The sequence below is a fragment of the Corvus cornix genome, chromosome 2 (assembly GCF_000738735.6).
Source record: "Corvus cornix cornix isolate S_Up_H32 chromosome 2, ASM73873v5, whole genome shotgun sequence".
Lineage (NCBI taxonomy): Eukaryota > Metazoa > Chordata > Aves > Passeriformes > Corvidae > Corvus > Corvus cornix.
Genome location: NC_046333.1, coordinates 115,229,010 through 115,250,721, shown reverse-complemented (window position 1 = coordinate 115,250,721; position 21,712 = coordinate 115,229,010). Strand labels below are relative to the sequence as shown.

Sequence of the window (21,712 nt, the reverse complement as noted above, 5' to 3'; positions counted from 1 at the left end):
GAACTGTGCAGCACTTCCTCATTTAAGCTAAAATGTATTCGCTCACCTGAATGATCGTGCAGCAGTAAGTAAGTGATCCATCGCATTTAATTTTACTTGTCTGGAGGTGAGGTGGCAGATCCAAACTACTCATTTCATTGCCTGATTGCTTTCTGAGGGCAGCAATTTATTTCCACCAGTAGATGAGGAAGTTTGGATGGATTTCCTATCCTGAGATGTCCATTTAATTGTTTAAAAATGGGGTAAATGTGTTCTTAGTGATGTCAGCTCAGATATTTGGACATATAATATGCATCATAAAACCAATGGGAAGGATATAGCAAATTTATACCCAAGTTTAAACTGATATTAAAAATTATGTATATACTACAACTATACATAATGCCAAAACATCACATTGCTGTTGATATGTTGAATTATTCTTTCTTTCTTCACTGCATAGATTAGCAATTATTTTTAACTACTAAATTTGTACTGATTGGGCAAGCTGTTAACAATGGATTTTGAGCCAAGTGCAGCAGGCAATTGAAACAACAGATATCTTCCCTACAACTATTGAATTAGCAATAGGTGTTAAAATAAGTGTTTTAGGTAAAAACCTTCTTCTGGTAAAATCTACTTCACATCACTCATTCCCCATGGAGATCAATGTGGAGTGAAAGGTTTTTATGCTCTAGAGGATATTATCTTCCAAAATGCTACTGAGGTTAGGAATGAGTACTTCCCATTTCTAAAGCAGCTTTAGTGAATGTGGTCTTGGCTAAAAGGTTTGCCTTTCTTAATCACAGCTTCAGAAAGGAAACTTTGTTGTGAAACGCACTGATGTAGACATAAAGTTTGAGTTCAAATTCTGATTTTTTTAATCTCTTAATTATCACACAAATTTCCAGGGCATCTCATAAGATTTTATGTTAATTAGAAATGCTGGGTTTCACATCTGAAAACTAAGATGCTATATAACAGAAAATTAAGGCTCTTGTATAGGTAAACAAGGTAGGCTTAAAAGGGAGGGACAACTAGGAAGAGTGAAGAGTTGATTTCCAGAGTGGAGGTGGGCTGTTTGGGAAACCCCAGAGAAACCTGTGCTGTGGGCTGTGCTCATTTCATGCATTTGTTACTGATCTGGAATAGAAGACAAAGTAACACAAGATGTCATCTGATGATATTAAGCATATTAAGGACATTTTAATCATTCATTTTGCTCTTTTCTTCATTTGGTACCTTTGTGTCCCAGGCATCCCCAGTGCAGATGTACTAGTTAGCTCCAACTAAACTAAGGCAAACCTCAGTTTCGTTTTTTTCCCCAAATGAAAACTGGTCAACATCTTCAGGTTAATTCACAGAAGGCGTGACTCTGTGGGGATGGTGAACTGCACTATGGCCAGATTATAGGAGAAAAGAGAAACCAAATGACCCATTACAACTCTGAAAGAGAGGTACATAGGCAAGGGGGGAAGGTGTCATGGTCCCTGTGAGCCTGGCACTGGGACACAGACATAACTCAGTTTTAGGTACCAACAGGTACATGAATCTTCAGAGCACATCCTGGCACAATGGCATTGGCAGTAACTCCCATCACACACACATAGATTACTTCATGTTGGAAAAGACCTATAAGATCATTGAGTCCAACTGTTAACCCAGCACTGCCAAGTCCACCACTAAACAATGTCCCCAAGTGCCACATGTACATGTCTTTTAAATACCTCCAGGGAGATGGTGATTCCACCACTTCTCTGGGAAGTTTGACTACTTCAGAGAAGAATTTTTTCCTAATCTACGGTCTAAACCTCCACTGGCACAACTTGCAGCCGTTTCCTCTTGTCCCTGGTTTCTCTCCCATACAGTACAGTTCTCGCTGTATTTTCCTTCAGCTCATCAGCTGCTCCCGAAATTACGGAGGACAGGAGAGACGACAGTTCTACACAAAATTAAACCTGTCCTAAACCTGCCCCGTCCTCCCGTTCCTAGCGGGGCCGGGACACCCCAGAGCGGGTGCCCGCCCGTGGCCCGCGCCCGGCGGGCTTGCAGCGGCCCGCAGGCGGCACCGGGCACTGCGGGGCTCCCGGCAGCCCCGGCATCTCCCCCTCGCCGCCTGGGCTGGGGGTGACCTGCCCTGTGCGCCTCCGTGCCCGGGCTGCCGCGCCAGCCCTCCCGGCCTTCAGCACCGGGGGTCACTTTGTACTATGGACCCACGCCTTCGTGGTATACTCATGGCTATTTAATTCTGTTAAACTGGCATTATCTGCACCAGGAACTTCACTTACTGATGAAACACCACATAAGCACTTCATCTTTTTTTTTTTTCCCTCTAACATATCATTCTTAATACGCATCAACTGTTTGGAAAGAAGAGGAAAAACCTTAGAAGCTTGCCGAACCATAAGAGCACAGCCCCCGGCGGCAACACGGATTCCCTGGAGGAAGAAGAGGGCTGGTCCCGGGAGAGCAGAGGGCGGCAGGCGGGACAAAGGCTGCGCTGCCGGGGGGGGACCGAAGTCGCCACCCGATGGGAACCCGCCGGCGAGGGCGGAGCATCGGCTGCTCCGTCCTGCATCTCAAAGAGGCAATTTCACAGACTCTTCACTTACTCCTCGAATCCTGTCGGCATAACTTGAAAGGCAGAAGAGCGCTTGGGCTTAATCTTTTACCTTTTTCCAGATGGTGGCGATTTATATTTCACTCTCACACTGGGGGTGTGGTTTTTTTACGGCGAGAGCATTCTGTGGGGTCAGTCCTTCTTTTCACTCCCTTCTTCTAGCCCGGCCTTCACAAGCTCCCAGAATGAGAAGTTCACCTGTCAGTGATACAATAGAATTGTACATCGAGAAAGAAACATGAAGGAAACAGGCCCACATACCACTGTTATAAAAGCAGAACATCCTAAATCCAGATGATCTTGCCTGACTGTACTGTGCCATATAAGCTTTGTGCACACAGGAATGCCCTCTACTGAATAACAGTATCTGTATATTGAAAGCAATATTTTGCCATGAACATTTCGAAGTTAAGACAAATTGTCATGGTTTTGAACTGAAAGTAATTTTCTTTCTTTTTCTCTAGAAAATTTTTCTGTGTATGGGAACACATCTTGTAGTCATTCATATGCCAGAGGCACTACTTTATGGTTTTTGACAAGAGCACTTATAATACCTTAATAATTGAAAGCCTGGCAACCAGAAAAGACAGGGCACAAGAGTGAAATTCTTGCAGCAAATTTTTATGGAAGTACAGCAAGCTGTTTTAAAAGAGATGTGCAGAAGACTGCTGGATCCAAAAGACTAGACATGAGACAGCACGAAATTTGGAAACCCTTGGTAACATGAAATAACAGAAGCCAATGATGTTGCCCAATGTTTATGGAGAAAGAGAAGGATGAACACTGAAGAATTCCAAAGAATTGGGGATGGAGAGCCGCAGCTCCCTGGACATTGGCTATGCTAAGAGTAGTGAAGATGCAGTTATGAGCATGTAGTAGAAATTGTGTCCTCCAGGCCATGATAAAGAGGCAAATAAATCACTGGTCTAATTTACAATGAAAACTCATGTATTTGCAGGTTACTGCAGGAGACAGTTGCCCTCATTCACACTCCAATGAAGATTTTCTTTGGCATTACATGGCTGAGATGTCCTTAATGGAGGTTTTTCACTTGCTGTAAACATGAGGACATCCAGGATGAAGAGTAGTGTCAAAAAAGAGTGATGTCCCTGTCATCCAGGTCTGGCACCCAGGAAGGCTTAGTTCCTCCTTTTCATGAAGTAGATTAAGCTCCCCATGGAGAACAGGTACTCAGCAAATATCTTCACAAACATGAAAAAAAGTTTGTTCTAGTGCAGACAAACTGCGTAAGAAACTGTGTAAAACCCACAGGCTCTCTCACTTGCTGGCTCTGCAAAGCCTGCACATCATGTGGATATGTTTTACTGGCATATCCAAACCAGAGTGACCCTACAGATAATCTGCAAGTCTCTGAGGCACAGATACACACTGCATGGCTACACACATACGTGATAAAATCTTTGTATGCTCCCTATATGCTTCAGTTTTGAAGAATAAGTGCTTTCTCCCCATCAAGTTTAGATTCAGTTTGAACACCCCATCAAATGACATTGTAATTGTTCATGCTTTTACTTCAGTTTCCATTGGAAAGCACAAGTATTTCACAGTATGTTATAGCTCCTGAAGCGTAACATGGAACAAGAAAGAAAAAAAGTTACTTTCCCAGAAATGCTGGCATCCTTTTTAGTTACCTAGACAGATGATATTCCAAGAAATGTTGATAAGGTTTGTTCTGCAGCACAGCTCATCAGCCATGAGCTTCAGCTTTTAACACATTGTATTTAATGAATTTGCTAGAACTGTAACCAGAATTGCTGGCATGTATTCCCCTTGCAGCCAGTGAAAAGACCAAGAAAAAGATACTGAAGGCAGGTAAGCAGTCTGAAGTACCACTGAGATTTTGAGCCCTCTTTGTGCATGTGAGTGTGTGAATTAGGTCTGCCTTCCCAGAAAAGTGTCCATACTGCTGCAGGAAACTGCAGTTGCCTTCAGCTGGCCCCGATTAGGTACGCATTTACAGGCACAGAACCCTGAATATTTATACATAGCATGAGTTAGTACATTTGAACAAGTCAGTTACTGTGGGAAAAAGTCCTGTAAATTTCACCAGGCTCTGGAAGAAGTGTTATTTATTCATTGTTAAAATCTCACAATGTCTGCAGCTGTTCTTACAGATTTTATTGAGAGGTAACTGTGAGACTGGAGAATCGATACTGAAATAATTTGCTTTAAAATAAGGAAAGCTGAAAGTGAAACTTTACACTTTTTTAAAATCCCTATTTCTTATTTTATCAGGTGCACATTTTCATTTTCTACTTTAGATGTAGAGTATGCCATCAGAAAGATCAGGCTTAAAGTTCAAGTGGAAAAACTCATGCACATCCTTCCTTAAGCACTTAAGGATGTGTCTTTCCTCTTTATGGTCTCTTTCTTCTCTTTGCCAAATATCGATTAGCAAATACAAACTTGGTAAAACTGTGCAATAAAATAGACTGTCATGTTCATGGTTATTTTCAACCTGAGTCACAAAGAAAAAGTGTTTTCAGATTTTATGCTTTAGACGAATTGGATTCCTACAGAGACACATGCTTCGGATATATTTTTCCAGTCCTATGCATGCATATATTTAGTCCAAGAATTTCCATTAGTCTAAAGCAGAATGCTCTGGCAAAATGCCCTCTGCAGGAGGGATCAACAATTCCCAATTTCTGAAGCCTCTCTTACCAACTGTTCTCTCAACTACAAAGGACAATTGAAGTAAGGGTCCTTCTTCATCTGCAGCCTGAGAAGGTCAGCCAGATCATGAAGAACAGTGTCAGAGATATAAGTGCAAGATGGGATCACAGTAATAGCTAAACAACATGTTGCAATAACTATATATAAACATAGATGTTGTGAATTTAATGGGGGGCAGGGGCGTAGATATGATGAGGGGTTTTCAGATATCACTAGTGGGGGGCAACATACAATATTTTCAGGCACAACTAGAAATGTCTCCTCAGTTTGGCACTTCCAAAACTGATGCTCACATCATTCATTTACCTCACAATCTTTCATTGAATGAAATTACTCAGTTTGTTGAAGGTTCACGTGATGAAAGAGAAATGATGAAAGAAAATGGCTCTGAAGATATTAAATGCTAGCAATTTAGCAATTTCTACTATTGCATTTACTCCATGTTCTTGGCCATATGGATTCTTCTACTTTTGTTGCCTCTTGAGCAACTTTGCAAATATAAAATTAATAAAAAAACCCCAGAGACATAAAGAAATACCGTGGACCATGACTTAACCACATTCATTTTAGATTGGTTTACTAGGGATGAGGAAGAAGTAGGTGACTTCAACAGTTTCTTGGGCTAAGAGGAAGTCTGTATTTGCCACCAAGGAAAACAATATTTCTTTTGAATTACTTCGGGATTTTCAACTGCCTAAATAACATCATTGTTCAGAAAAGGAAAGACTGAAACTAGACAGCTTTAAAACATGGCTAATAGTGACTAAAACTTCTTCTTTACTCACTTGCAGAATTAATAAATTACTTATGTTTAATCTTTCTTTAGGTCATATTTTCTGTATGACACTGAAGATTTTTCAGGATGCTATTCTCAATATCTGTTTAAACAAAAGGAAGCTGTGAAAATTGCTCTTTATTCTTTCACACATACAGTTCTGTTCATTATTTTTTAAAAAGCACATTGATTTTCACAATAAATCTGGCTGGGCAATCATCTCTTTCTTATAAAATGGTAAAAGAAAAGTTATTTTAGTATATATTTGCACATTGCACGTAAAACAGTAAAGGAAGTACTTTCACACAAGATTATTTTTCATCAATATCTGCAGTAAACTCTGTACACTATGCTTTATTTGTCAGTAAATAGTCGGGAATTTGTTGTTTGTAATTTCTAACCTTCTATTTGATGATATATGGGGCTGTGAGAGTGTTAGATAACTGCCTTCAAACAATAGGACATGAAAATATTTGAATCTAAACAAGATTATAATTAAATGAGGAATTTTTTTTTTTTTTGAAGTGATATGCTGCTATGGAGCAGGTCTAATTTCTTTCCTCTCCAGAAACTACTTTTCTCAATGGATTTACGTGTAAAACAAATTAAAAAAAAAACCAAAACACATCCTCAAAAAAAAATTAATTGCCTTCAAGTTTCCTGGCTTTAGTCATATGCTTTTTATTTTGAATGAGTATTCTAAATATGTCTCTTTTTTTCTAATTACTTGTACTTTCTTAAATGACAGTGTGGTACAAGTAAATCACAAAAATAATTCCTTGCATTATGGCATTCAGCTGGAAATTCTGTACCATTGTGTACAGATACGTACAAATTTATGCACATGGTCAAATAACACACACACTGAATTCACATTTCAATACAGAGAATGATAATTCCTCTCACAGGGTATTCTCGATGCATAAAAGTAACTGAACACAATCCCAATGCAATGCACAGTTCACCCCAGAATAAAGAACCAGTATCCCAGATAACTTCTGAAATATATTTTCAGTTTCTCGGTATTTTATTGATTTCTGAAAACTGTAGCAGTGGATGTTTGGAGAAAACGGTCCTTGCAAAAGCAAAATCTCACCTCTGTGAAAGGCAGCAAGCATCTTTTCAGATGTACCTGCCTTTTGCTAACACACAGCTTCTCCATCCCAAAATTAGTGCCACACCTGAAGAGGCTGGGAAGCCAAGATGGCATGCAAACACTGTGGATTGGGTCAGTATGGAATAGTAGCTCCAAGCACATCAGGCAACTGCAGCCTTCATAATGAGACCTGCTGGGAAAGGACAAGAACATACAAAGTATAAAAAAGTGTGAAGAAAGATTCAGTGGTGACTCTGGAATTAACAAGGAATCACAATCAAAATAAGATTTAATTAACAGTGGCTAGACTTAAATATATACGTTTTTAGAGAAAATGTGTTGTCAATTATAATTGGTGTTTTCATGGCACTGTCTGCAGTGGTGAAAATTATATATGGCCTCTAAAAAAAGGTCATACTTAATTATATATTATGGAAAATGAGACATGGAAATTAATTTACTCTTATGTCTTCCCTGAAACTTTGACAGGAATCTCTTTCACAGGGTTTCCAAGATGTTGGTTCCACTGCAAGTATTTCTTTTGAGTGCACATAACTCTATTTGTCACTAAAATGTCTTGCAATTGAAGTGTTAAGTATTTTAAGGTTTCTGCTGAATTTTCAAGAGGTAGAAGATGAAGGAAGATGAGTCCTCATAAAGGCAGAACACAAACACATGGGGACTACCTTCATTTAGTTTTATTGCTCTACTAGTATTTGGTTTTGCACTTTCCTATCAGTATGATAATCACTTTTTTAGTTTGTGGGTTTATGTGTTTGTTAAGTCTGCCTAAGAGCTCTCGTCATGGATAGGAAAGATGTAAGCTTAACAAAAAATTTGGCAGCCGGTAGAGGAAGTAAAAGCTGGAGTTCAGGGGGTTACAAGTCTGCAGCTGAGCACAGAGAACTGGGGTGTTTTTGCAGGGTTTGGGCCTCAGTCACAAAAACTTCAATAAGAGAAAAATGCCAACTTTGCACGTTACATCCTATGACAGTATTGCAAATGTTCAAGTAGCGAAAACAAATGCACTAGAAGAAAAAGGTGTGTTTACTTCTTCAGTGCCATTTACATGTTCCCCAAAGAAGCAGGAATCAAGGTTGCACCAAAAAAAGCTTACAGCATGGGAATTAGGCTGTGAGCAACTTTCTGTTCAGTTCTGCAAGAGTTCTTTATATGGAACTCTTTATATGGAACTAGCATGGCACTGGAAAGTCATTCCAAAATACATTAAGCAGCATGACTTCCAGCTTGCTGCATGCTGTTTGTTCTCTCCTCTTCTTCCCAAGGGAAGATGCTTGGGCAGTGAAGTCTCGTCTGTTTGGTAGAGTTGGTTTGATTATAAACAATTATGTTGCCTCAGTGTTTTTGCTAGAAGACAAATAAATGTGCCTTGAACTTTGAACAGAAGGTCAGGTTTGTGACTGTCCTTGTATCCCAGGATATTCATTTCACCGTCTTAGAGTGGTCTCCAAAAACATTCTGTTTCCTAGACAGACAACTTTTTTGACACCATTTATGACACCCTACTGAGGTGGAGATAGGGACAAAATGGAATGGTCTTCATGGACAGATGAGTGCAGTTGTCAACACTAAGCTCTATACAGTTTTTTGCCATTGTGGAAAAAACCCACTGCGATGAGAAGAGCCATCTTCTTGCGGGGAGAGATTGTAGACAGCTGAGGACAGGTCTGATAATGCACTCAAAGTAAACAGCATGGCTGAGGGCTTGTTATTGTAGGTGAATTGTTCTAAGTGCTGAAAGCCTGGTGACCAAACACATCAGACTCTTGTAGTCCAGCCAGGAAGCAAGTGAAGCATGAATAACCGAGTAACATGTCATTGTCTGCCAGCATGGGATTGGGTCTTCTAGCCAATCAAAGCTTATAGAAAGCATTACTCATGAGTAATGCTATGTCCAAACTTAGCACAATCAAGGAATGGAAAAGGACTTCTAAATTATACATTCAACTGATCAATTACAGATGTGCAACAACTAACTCCAAAGTAGACTGCACTCTTCAGAACGGCTTTCCTCACATCATGATTCTTGCATGGGTTCAGTTTCATGCAGATGTTTTTCATCCTTGGGCTAACTTTGTCCAAGTACAGAGCCGACAGGGCAGAAACAGCAGCATGGTTGTACGGAGTAAGTAACAGAGAAGTGTCTCATTTACCTTTTTCTAGTACTTGAGTTTATGCTACCTGATGAGTTTCACTTGATAATAAAAAAGATCCAAGAGGCATCTTTCTTGAACACCACATGTGAGCAGCCCGATAATATCTAGCAATTATTCATCCGTGCAAGCCTGCAGAAAGGACTCAGAGCAACTTAATACATTCTTCAGCATCCTTCCCTTTCAGAGGAAACAACTCATTTCCATGGCTGACCATCTCAAGTGCCCTGAATATGGAAAGGATGTGGGAGGGTGTGAACATTCTAGTTCTCTCTAAGTAGTCCTTTCTCTTCATGTTAGTGACATTCAGCCACTCAAGGTCAATGGCTCTGAAGGTCAGTGTCCAGACCTGAGATCAAGTGACCCTATTTCTTCTGTAGAATAAGTACTTGCTTGTGGGAACTCACTGGGGACTGAGATGTTGTCCATGCCTGAGCTCTGTAATGCCTGACATTTAATTTTCTTAAGTTAACTGATCATAATGAAGACTGAAGGTTTAGTATTTAAATACAATGAGTCTGTCAGTATTTTGTTTTTCTAATTCTTTTCCAGCCATGCCAGTCCTTTACTTTCTTATTCACAGCACAGAACAAACTAGTGCTTGGTCAAAACAGATTTTCTGTAGTACTGCTTGCACATCTTCATTGCAATGGAGTAGGAAAAAGTAATATCATCTCTTTTCTAATGGGTAGTTGCCTCTGCATAAGTATTTGGGAAATTTTTGATGGTAAAATATAACTTCCATCAGCAATATTTCTTGACTGAGGAAATTGTGAATGGTAGATGTGCAATGTATACATTGTTGCAATTCTGTCAGAAGATCATTAAAGCAGTGCAAACAAACCAAATTAATTATATATTCCAGAAATATCTTTTTTTTCTTCATGGTTTCAGGTGTCCATTTCCATTCATATTATTCAATGTATCTCTATCTTTACTTAGTGGAGGCAATTATCTGTTTTCTGCAAACGATTGACACCAGAAATACAGAATAAAGGTAGAATTTAATATACTTTAGGAAAGCTACTACAATTGCCTCACAGATCTATCTCTGAAGTAATCAAGAAACCTGCAGACAAGGGAAAAAATTAACATAGTGTATACAGATTCAAAAAGATATTTGACAAGATCTAAAAAATTACACTGACAAGGGGTAGCAGGAAAACCCCTTGTACTATAACAGTTGTTCAAAAAAAAAAAGGAATAAATGTCAACTGCCACAAACTACATGGTGTTCTGATTCAAAGTGTTCATCATATCCGAAATGACCACAAAAAGGTGTGACTCAGGAGACATGGTGTGCTCCTGATGCAGTTATTCAGCATCATGAGGCCTGAAAATGAACCACAGAAAAGCCTCAGGGGATAGAGTGACTAAGTAAAAAAATACCAGAGGAAATCACTTTTATGTAAACAAATGTAAAATGACACATGAAAACACAATCCTAACTTTGCAAACAAATCTAATTATGAGCCCAACTTCACTATTAGTACTAGAGTGTGATATTTGATAGATGTAATACGTGGTTATATAAAAAATATCAACACAAACATCAGATACCATTGTCGAATAAAGAGTTTCTAATAAAAACCTCAGGAAAATGCTATGAATTATTAGGAAATAAATACTGAAAAAGACAAAAAATGTCATTATGCCACTGGGTAAAATCAATTATGTATTATGAATACCAAGACCATGACTGAAAGGGCGTAGCAGAAATGAAAAGGTAGAGAGAAGCCTAGCAAGGGTAATTTTGAACCACAAAGTGGTCTTCCTATAAGAAAGAGGTAAAATAGATTAGGGTTAATAAACCTGGTGAGTAGACAGCTGAGAATATAAGAGGTCAAGAAATCAAGGGTGGCATGAAAACAGTGAATAGAGAATCTGTACTAAAACATCTGGGAAACATCAAATGGTACTAGCAATGAAATCCACTGTAGATACAAATGTGTAAATCATTACAGTTTCTTTTCATCAGAAGAACAGCTGCAAGCTCTTAAATAATTTTAGACACTAGAAGAGCAGTTTTTATGGTACTTGAATCTACTAGCAACACTTCGATGTTTGCCACTGCCTGAATCTTCTTTATGTCTAGTGAGACACCTGAGAAACCTCAGTCTCTTATTCGACTCCTTACAGACAGATAAAATCTTCAACATGTTTGTGTTGCAACAAAAAATAAGTAGGATGTCTAGTCACTGAAGTCTACAAACCTGAATTCTCCTCTTAAAAATGGGTTGGCCTCAGTGAATGATCCCTGGCCTGTACTGTCCTCAAAACCAAGACCATGGACTGCTTAGGGGAGGGCTGACTGATAAGGACAAAACCCACTAATAATGCCACAGTATAGATAAACATGGGACAGTGGTCAGGCTCTGATGCTGTTTTCTTAACTAATACAGATGACAGACACTGATGGATGAAGATGAAAACCAAGGATATGATGAATCTTCTTACAGTCCCAAGGGAGACAGGGAAGCCTGCGGTGTCTGATCACTTCCTTCTTGTGACTCATGGGCCACTTGCTGCAGAACTTTTTAAAAAACTCACAGTACAAAGGTGCTTTCTATTCTTATGGAGCACACATCCACAAATAACCTGGGATGAGGACTGTGGGGGTATCATAGATACTTCTGTTATAAATTTGTGCCATATAGACATATATCGATAGCCAAAGAATGATAGCAGAGATTCTGTGTAACCACTGTACAATCCAGAGCCATGTGAATGATGTCATTGTGTTTGGAATAATTCCTAAATCACATGAAAAATACTCATGGGCTGTACTAAGCACAGCTGAACTTTGCCAGCTTTCATTACAGGCAGGCAGAATTTTCTTTTTCACAAGACTTATCACAGAATCATAGGCACATCAACTGGAAGGAGTCTCTGGGGGTTTCTAACCCAACTTTCCACACAGCACTACAGGGTCAACCAGGGCTTTGTCTGTTTGAAAACTGGAAAGAGATTTCTCCATCTCCCTGGACTCACTCTCTAGTGCTGCACTATCAGTGTAATAAAGAAGTTTTCTCTAGTGTCCATCCGGAACATCCCAGGCCACAGTCTTGTGGTTATTGCACCTTATTATTAGATGAGCAAAGTAACTTCCCACAATTTGCTGGCAATGCTCCTCCCAGTGTAGATCACTATGCAATTGGCTTTATTGTGCACCAGAACACAGTCTTGGTCCAAATTTGACTCCTGTTTGTCCTATGTAACACCCAGGTCATTTGCAACAGGACTGCTACTCAACCTTTAAGTATCCCTGTACTAGTTTGAAAACAAACCAGTGGGAGGCGCTAAGTCAGAATAACAATTTAATGGAAATTAAAGAAAAGGGGAAAAAAAAGGTAAAAGAAAACACTGTCAAACTGACAGAGTCAAGGTACAACCTGACACCCTGTTAGGCAGGGTGGTGGTAGCAGTCTGGTAGAATGGTGGCTGCAGTCCTCTGAAGCAGTGATCCTGTAGTAAAACAGTCTGCTCTTCCTCAGGAAGTCCAATGGTGGCTGTGTAGCTCCTGTCCTCTGGAAATCCAGTGGGAAGCCGGTGTCTCTGGTGTTCAGCCTCAGATTATATCCACGATGGGATGCTTGGTTCCTCCCTCTGGGTGGAGCATCTCACAATGGGGTAACGAGTCATGAGGCAAAGTGTTGATTAGGCTCATTAACAGAAGATAGTCCGGAGGGAGTTATCTCTGAGTCAGGCGGCAGGACAATGATGGGCAATTAACAGAAAGATAGTCTGGGGGGAGGAGGCAAGGAAACACTGCCCCACCTGATTTCAACAGCTGATGGGGATGGTAATAGAATACACTGCAACCCAGGACATTATCCACCCCTTATTCTATTACCATCTACATTATCCCAAATCAATACCTTCTTAAACTCTAAAACACACATACATATATATATATATATATACACAGTGAAACCTACACACCGTTCTCACCTAAGATTAGGTCTCCTTGTGGTACACAACGGGTTTCCCATCTTTCTGCATTACCCACCAAGTGCAACCAGGTCCTTGAGCAAAGACAATCCCACGGATGGGTTTGTCTTTGCCTGAGGTGGGATTAATCCAAACAGTCTTTCCTAAAATACCTCTCAGGTGTACCACAGGGACTCTATCTCCATCCACTGTGTGCAAGGGTTCAGACTCGGCAGGACCAGCTCGATTGATGGACCCTCGGGTATTGACTATCCAGGTGGCCTTTTGCTAAGTTCACTTCCCAATTTTTGAAGGTCCCCCCACCAAGTGCCTTTAGGGTAGTTTTAAGTAGTCCATTGCAGCGTTCAACTTTTCCAGCAGCTGGTGCATGATAAGGAATATGATATATCCATTCAATACCGTGTTCTCTGGCCCAGGTGTTGATGAGGCTGTTCTTAAAATGAGTCCCGTTGTCTGACTCGATCCTATCAGGGGTGCCATGTCTCCACAGGACTTGCTTTTCCAGGCCCAGGATGGTGTTCCGGGCTGTAGCATGAGGCACAGGGTAGGTCTCCAGCCATCCAGTGGTTGCTTCAACCATGGTCAACACGTAGTGCTTGCCTTGGCGGGTTTGGGGAAGGGTGATGTAGTCAACTTGCCAGGCTTCACCATACCTGTACTTTGACCATCGTCCACCATACCACAGAGGCTTCACCCGCTTGGCCTGTTTGATTGCAGCACAGGTCTCACAACTGTGGATGACCTGTGAGATGCTGTCCATGGAAAGGTCCACCCCTCGGTCACGGGCCCATCGGTATGTTGCATCTCTCCCCTGATGACCAGAGGCATCATGGGCCCAACGAGCTAGGAATAATTCTCCCTTGTGCTGCCAGTCCAGATCCACCTGTGATACTTTCACCTTGGCAGCTCGGTCCACCTGCTCGTTGTTGCGATGCTCTTCATTAGCCCGACTCTTGGGTACGTGCGCATCCACGTGTCGAACCTTCACGGTCAGCTTCTCTACTCGGGCGGCGATGTCCTGCCAAATCTCAGCGGCCCAGATGGGTTTCCCTCTGCGCTGCCAGTTGGCCTTTCTCCAGCGATCCAGCCATCCCCACAGAGCATTAGCTACCATCCATGAGTCGGTGTAGAGATAGAGCCTCGGCCACTTCTCTCGTTCAGCGATATCCAAAGCCAGCTGGACGGCTTTAAGCTCTGCAACCTGACTCGATCCACCTTGTCCCTCGGTAGCTTGTGCAACTCGTCGTGTGGGGCTCCATACTGCAGCTTTCCACTTTCGATTAGCGCCTACAATTCGGCAGGAACCATCAGTGAAGAGGGCATAACGTCTTTCAGTCTCCGGTAGCTCATTATATGGTGGGGCTTCCTCAGCACGAGTCACTTGCTCTTCCTCTTCTTCAGAGGATAATCCAAAAGTCTCACCTTCAGGCCAGTTTGTTATAATTTCTAGAATCCCAGGGCGATTCGGGTTTCCAATACGGGCACGCTGTGTGATGAGGGCGATCCACTTGCTCCATGTGGTGTCGGTGGCATGATGCGTGGAAGGAACCTTTCCCTTGAACATCCAACCCAGCACCGGTAGTCGGGGTGCCAGAAGCAACTGTGCTTCAGTGCCAATTACCTCTGAGGCAGCTTGGACTCCTTCATAGGCTGCCAAGATTTCCTTCTCTGTGGGAGTGTAGTTGGCTTCAGACCCTCTGTAGCTTCGGCTCCAGAATCCCAGTGGTCGGCCACGAGTCTCACCAGGCACCTTCTGCCAGAGGCTCCAGGACAGACCATTGTTCCCGGCTGCAGAGTAGAGCACATTCTTCACCTCTGGTCCTGTCCTGACTGGGCCAAGGGCTACCGCATGAGCGATTTCCTGCTTGATCTGGGCAAAGGCTTGCTGCTGTTCGGGGCCCCAGTGGAAATCATTCTTCTTGCGGGTAACCAGGTAGAGAGGGCTCACGATCTGGCTGTACTCGGGAATGTGCATCCTCCAGAAACCTATGGCGCCTAGGAAAGCTTGTGTTTCCTTCTTGCTGGTCGGTGGAGACATCGCAGTGATCTTATTGATGACCTCGGTGGGAATCTGACGTCGTCCATCTTGCCACTTTACTCCCAGGAACTGGATCTCTTGGGCAGGTCCCTTGACTTTGCTCCTTTTGATGGCAAAGCCAGCTTCCAGGAGAATCTGGATGATTTTCTCTCCTTTCTCAAACACTTCCTTTGCTGTGTTTCCCCACACGATGATGTCATCGATGTATTGCAGATGTTCTGGAGCCTCACCCTTTTCCAATGCAGTCTGGATCAGTCCGTGGCAAATGGTGGGACTGTGCTTCCACCCCTGGGGCAGTCGGTTCCAGGTGTATTGCACACCCTTCCAGGTAAAAGCAAACTGGGGCCTGCATTCTGCTGCCAAAGGAATGGAGAAGAAGGCATTGGCAATGTCAATAGTGGCGTACCACTTCGCTGCTTTGGACTCCAGCTCGTACTGAAGTTCCAACATGTCCGGCACAGCGGCGCTCAGTGGTGGCGTGACCTCATTCAGGCCACGGTAGTCCACCGTCAGCCTCCATTCTCCACTGGACTTACGCACTGGCCATATAGGGCTGTTGAAAGGTGAATGGGCCTTGCTGACCACCCCTTGGCTCTCCAGTTTGCGAATCATCTCATGGATGGGAACCACAGAGTCTCTGTCGGTGCGGTATTGCCGGCGGTGCACTGTTGCTGTGGCGATTGGCACCTGTTGTTCTGCAACTCTTAGCAGTCCCACGGCAGAGGGGTCATCTGAGAGGCCAGGCAATGTACTCAGTTGTCTGATATCTTCTGTCTCCACAGCAGCTATCCCAAAAGCCCAACGATGTCCTTTTGGGTCCTTGAAATATCCATTTCTGAGATAGTCTATGCCGAGAATGCACGGGGCCTCCGGGCCAGTCACGATGGGGTGTTTCTGCCACTCGTTCCCAGTTAAACTCACTTCAGCTTCCAGTACAGTCAGCTGCTGGGATCCTCCTGTCACCCCAGAAATAGAAATGGGTTCTGCTCCCACATACCTTGATGGCATCAGAGTACATTGAGCACCGGTGTCAACCAAAGCCGTGTATCTTTGTGGGTCAGATGTGCCAGGCCATCGGACCCACACAGTCCAAAAGACCCGATTCTCCCTTTCCTCTACCTGGCTAGAGGCAGGGCCCCTCTATTCCTGGTCATGTTGCATGTTGCTCCCTTCCGGTGAATACGTTCCTGAGGTCCCTTCAAGAGGATCGGTCATATTATCATTCCGGTACCGTCTGGAGTTCTGTGTGCGGGAGACCGGAGCAATGTTGACTCTAGATGCGCTTCTTGTGGTAGTTGTCCCTCTTTTTAGTTCACGTACCCGAGCTGCTAAGGAGGAGGTGGGTTTTCCATCCCACTTACTCATGTCTTCTCCATGTTCCTGAAGGAAAAACCAGAGGTTACCTCGTGGGGTGTATCCTCTCTCCCTGGTTGGGGGTCGCCGGCTCCTAATGGCAGAGACTCTTGTTGGTTCTGGTGAGATCTGGTAAATCTCTTCCTTAAGTTCCTTTTTCAATTTCTGATGGCCTTCTTCAATCAAGCTCCGGACTTGCTCAGCCAAAAGACTTGTTTCCACGGATGAGACATGGGTGCGAAACGGGGCTGTGACGGTGTCCTCGTAAATCCTCAGTTTGTTCACCAAGACGCCCACCCTGTCCTCGCCTTCCCTCCATTGCAGCGTTGCCAGGTAATGGGAGTATATCTCTGGTCCAAGGCGTGCGAACCTCAACCACATCTGTGACGTGCACTGGACACCATCTGGGCTCTTAGGAAATCTCTCATCTTCTGAGAAAATGATCTCCAGCACAGCCAATTCCCTCAGGCACCGGATACCTTGTTCCATTGTGCTCCATTTTCCTTGGTGCACCTGGAGGTCTTCTTTACAAAGGTACCTGTCCCTTACACTTGTAAGCAGTCGCCGCCAGAGGCTGAGGGTTTCTTGGGTTCTCCCGATCCCCTGGTCAATGACCACATCCCGGGACAGAGATCCCAGTTGCCTGGCCTCACTTCCGTCCAGAATGGTGTCATTGGCTGCAGCGTCCCAGATGCGGAGCAGCCAGGTCAGGATAGACTCGTTCGTCTGGCGGGTGAATTCCCTCCGCAGGTCTCACAGCTCACCCAGGGATAGCGACCGAGTGATGATCTCTGGCTCTGCCTCTTCTGCTGGGTGCGAAGGTCCTGCTGCATCCTCGTCAGTCACTATGCGGACTGATTTGCTTTTTGATTTCTTCTTCTGCATGGGGGCAACTGCAATCGGTTTAGGCTGTTCTGGTTCAGTGATGGTTTGCATGGGGACGCTGACAGTGCTCTTGGTTCCTTTCTCCTCTGTGTCGGTCTGCGTAGAGATGGATGCGGTTGCTTTGCTCTTGGTTCCTTTCTCCTCTGTGTCGGTCTGCGTAGAGATGGATGCGGTTGCTTTGCTCTTGGTTCCTTTCTCCTCTGTGTCGGTCTGCGTAGAGATGGATGCGGTTGCTTTGCTCTTGGTTCCTTTCTCCTCTGTGACGGTCTGCGTAGAAATGGATGCGGTTGCTTTGCTCTTGGTTCCTTTCTCCTCTGTGACGGTCTGCGTAGAAATGGATGCGGTTGCTTTGCTCTTGGTTCCTTTCTCCTCTGTGACGGTCTGCGTAGAAATGGATGCGGTTGCTTTTGCTTTTGGTTCCTTTCTCCTCTGTGGACGGTCTGCGTAGAAATGGATGCGGTTGCTTTGCTTTTGGTTCCTTTCTCCTCTGTGACGGTCTGCGTAGAAATGGATGCGGTTGCTTTGCTTTTGGCTCCTTTCTGTGTGACAGTCTGTGTAGACATGGTATTTGCTGCTTTGCTCCTTTTTACCTCCTCCTCAAAGCAGACGTTGCACCACACTAAGTAGTGTTTGTTTCTAAGCATGGTGTACACAATGCAGGCCATAGAGAAAAAAGAGAAGAGAACTGACAAGAAGATTATACCATCCTTAACATCCAGAGGGAACTCAATTTTTTCAAAAACTGCTGTGCCTGGCCTGAAAGGCTGGAAGAAACCACTCTCTACTCCTCCCACCAGGGGCTGGCTGTGATTGTTGAAGAGGTCCCAGACATAGGAGCCCAGACTAGGACAGCCAAACAAAATTGAGTATATATTCCGAATGGTATTCATCGCCTCGCAGGTTATTATGCTATAGACATAATAAACCAATAAAGCAATTCTCATACCATTCCCTGGTTTTAACAGGAGTAATACAACAGGCAGGTAGTTCCCCATGTGAGGAAAAACATAGAGAGCAAGATACAGTACCCATGCAGACCAGCTGAGCACCATGGTGAATAGATTTCTGTTTATACAAAATTGTAATTCTGACTTTTTCTCAGAGCAAGCCCCACATTGGGCGCCAAATTATGTACTAGTTTGAAAACAAACCAGTGGGAGGCGCTAAGTCAGAATAACAATTTAATGGAAATTAAAGAAAAGGGGAAAAAAAGGTAAAAGAAAACACTGTCAAACTGACAGAGTCAAGGTACAACCTGACACCCTGTTAGGCAGGGTGGTGGTAGCAGTCTGGTAGAATGGTGGCTGCAGTCCTCTGAAGCAGTGATCCTGTAGTAAAACAGTCTGCTCTTCCTCAGGAAGTCCAATGGTGGCTGTGTAGCTCCTGTCCTCTGGAAATCCAGTGGGAAGCCAGTGTCTCTGGTGTTCAGCCTCAGATTATATCCACGATGGGATGCTTGGTTCCTCCCTCTGGGTGGAGCATCTCACAATGGGGTAACGAGTCATGAGGCAAAGTGTTGATTAGGCTCATTAACAGAAGATAGTCCGGAGGGAGTTATCTCTGAGTCAGGCGGCAGGACAATGATGGGCAATTAACAGAAAGATAGTCTGGGGGGAGGAGGCAAGGAAACACTGCCCCACCTGATTTCAACAGCTGATGGGGATGGTAATAGAATACACTGCAACCCAGGACAATCCCCTTGCTGATAGAGGAACATGTCTTTGTGTCCATAAAAATGGACAGGTTGCTTTTTCCACCACATATTCAAACAATGAATGGGATCCGGCAGTGATCTTCAACAGTGTCATTAAAACCAGAACCTATTAATTTTATTTTCTTGGGAAGGTATGATCATTCATGTGCTATTTTAGGCCACATATGTATGCACACCAGAGTGCATGGCAAGGTAGAATAACATCAGACATGTTTAACAGTATTATTTCTATTCTAGTATTCCTGTAAGAATTTTAAGATGGTTAATACAAAAATACACATTATTATAATGTGTGTTATAAATCAATGAGAATTTGCTTTTTGCATGGGATTCTTCTTTAAATTAAGAAAACAATACTTCAACCTCAACATTCGCCTTTTAAATGCATAATCTGTTTTGGAATGAGTTTCTGTGGTTTATGCATGAAAGTTGGCCTAATAAATACTAGTTTTATGAAAAAATATTTATGCCAATGGCATGAGGGAAAAGGATAATTCTAAGTAAGTAAAAGTTTATTTTTGCTAAGTACATTTTGAGAAGTTCATATCAGGGAAAAGCTTTTGATTCCATCAACACTTTATTTTTTTTGCAAAACTGACTGCATATCAGAGCCAACACATTACAGGTGAGATCAAAGCCTATTAGACAAAACAAAATATTATTTCATGAAAAGGCTTCATATTTGACATGCAAATGCTATATTTCAGTGCTGAAAATTATCTCTCAACTAAAACATGAATAATTTTGAGATACAATGAATCAAATACAAACAATAAAAGTAGAAGAAAATTGCCATGATTGGAGTTTTTACCTACAAATTTAAGATATTTTAGATGGTAAACCTTCCTGCATAAGTGTCTGCACTACTTTCATCCAATACTACTTGCAGTTTCAAGGTGTAGTTCCCAAGGTTCTGAAGATTTTCCATGGAATATATTAATCCAGTTCTACTTCTGTATTTTTAAACAAAGAATGAATTTACCACATAAGCTGTGTGAAGTGGGATATTCTCAAACTGTACAAATGTCTAGTCTCCTTATGAGATATCAGATAGCTGTTCCCTGACATGACAATGTATGCTTCACCTAATTCAGAAAGACAAAAGCCACTCATTGATACTATGAGTATTTTTGATTATACTGTATGAGGCTGTGACAATATTACCACACCGATAACTGGTTCCAGAAAATACCAAGTAACACATATGATGAAAGCTAGACTTGCTCTTTGCAGACCAAAGACATATTGTTTTCAGCAGGGAAGAAAACAGAAGAACTTAAATCCACAATCCATTCACTTGGAACTGGAAACTTTTCTGAAGAAAAAATAGTGCACAAAAGATCAGCAATATACTGAAGCCAGGAAAAAAATTGAATACATCCCTGCAATTCAGAAGCCAAGTTTACTGACCATAAATCTGCAGTGAAATGCCTGGAAAACCACACAGCAGACTTTCAGCCTTGACATTGCTTTTCCCTGATTCTGGTGTTTCAGCATCAGCAAGCACAGGACACTGCTCTGATACTCTGGGTGGAAAATGGAGTCTCTCCCTTATCATTTGTCCAGACAGTATGTGTTTTATTCAGCCTTCTCCCCATCAATATAGCCATGTCTGTAACATACCTGTGTTGTTCTATTTTAGTTGTGAAATAAGCTCTTGAGCTCTGTATTCTTCATTTCTATTCAGTTACAAAACAACCAGAAGCAGAAATCATAACAAGTGGGACCAATACTGTCCAGGTTTTTACTGGAAAACCAGATAGTCTCTTGCCCTGTCCTACTGGATGGAAAGCCCTGCTGCTGAATTAAGTTTTTCCTGTCTGACTGAGCTCTGCATAAAGGCTGAAAGAAGGGGATGCACTGTGCTCCCTCCAGTGCCATGACCTGCAGCAATCTCACCAGGTGGGCCTCGGCCAACCCTGTCAGGAAGGCTGGAATTTCTTATCTTCCACAAAGTTCAGTTCTATTTCTTTTCTGAATTCCATCACCCACATTGTCTTGATGTATTCAGCAATGGGCCAGCCTGAAAGTTAACCTCCTTTTCATTGCACTCAAAACCATTTTTCTCAAAACCTACATAGCATTGCCTGCTTCTGCTTCACCCTCTGACACACCAAAGCCCATCTCTGACACTCCCAGTTCCTTTAAAATCTGGCATTATCATAAGACATTTATGACAATTAATTGCTACAGATTGTATTGATACAGGTGGTAGAAAAAGTTTTCTGCTTAGATTATGTTGCACTGTGAATTTTGCACTGAAATCAGTGGCCAAATTTCTATACATTCTTTAGTCATTCACACTTTTCCATACCAACAGAGGGAAGGGCTGTGGAAAGGAAAATGAATGAAGAAGTGCCTAAAAGATAGGTATCTTCTGCTGGCAGCATTCCATCTTCCAAAACCAGTTCACTTCTTAGACAGATTTTT

General features: G+C 42.6%; 1 long non-coding RNA gene across 1 annotated transcript; it reads right to left on the bottom strand.

Annotated features, from left to right (window-relative positions):
• Nucleotides 1–551: 551 nt before the first annotated feature.
• Nucleotides 552–12,775, bottom strand: LOC109144809. The gene is made up of 4 exons (XR_002045803.2): nucleotides 12,734–12,775; nucleotides 7,168–7,357; nucleotides 2,652–2,797; nucleotides 552–1,122 (listed from the first exon to the last, which is right to left on the bottom strand). It is a non-coding gene; the product is annotated as an uncharacterized LOC109144809 (long non-coding RNA).
• Between the last annotated feature and the right edge of the window lie 8,937 nt (nucleotides 12,776–21,712).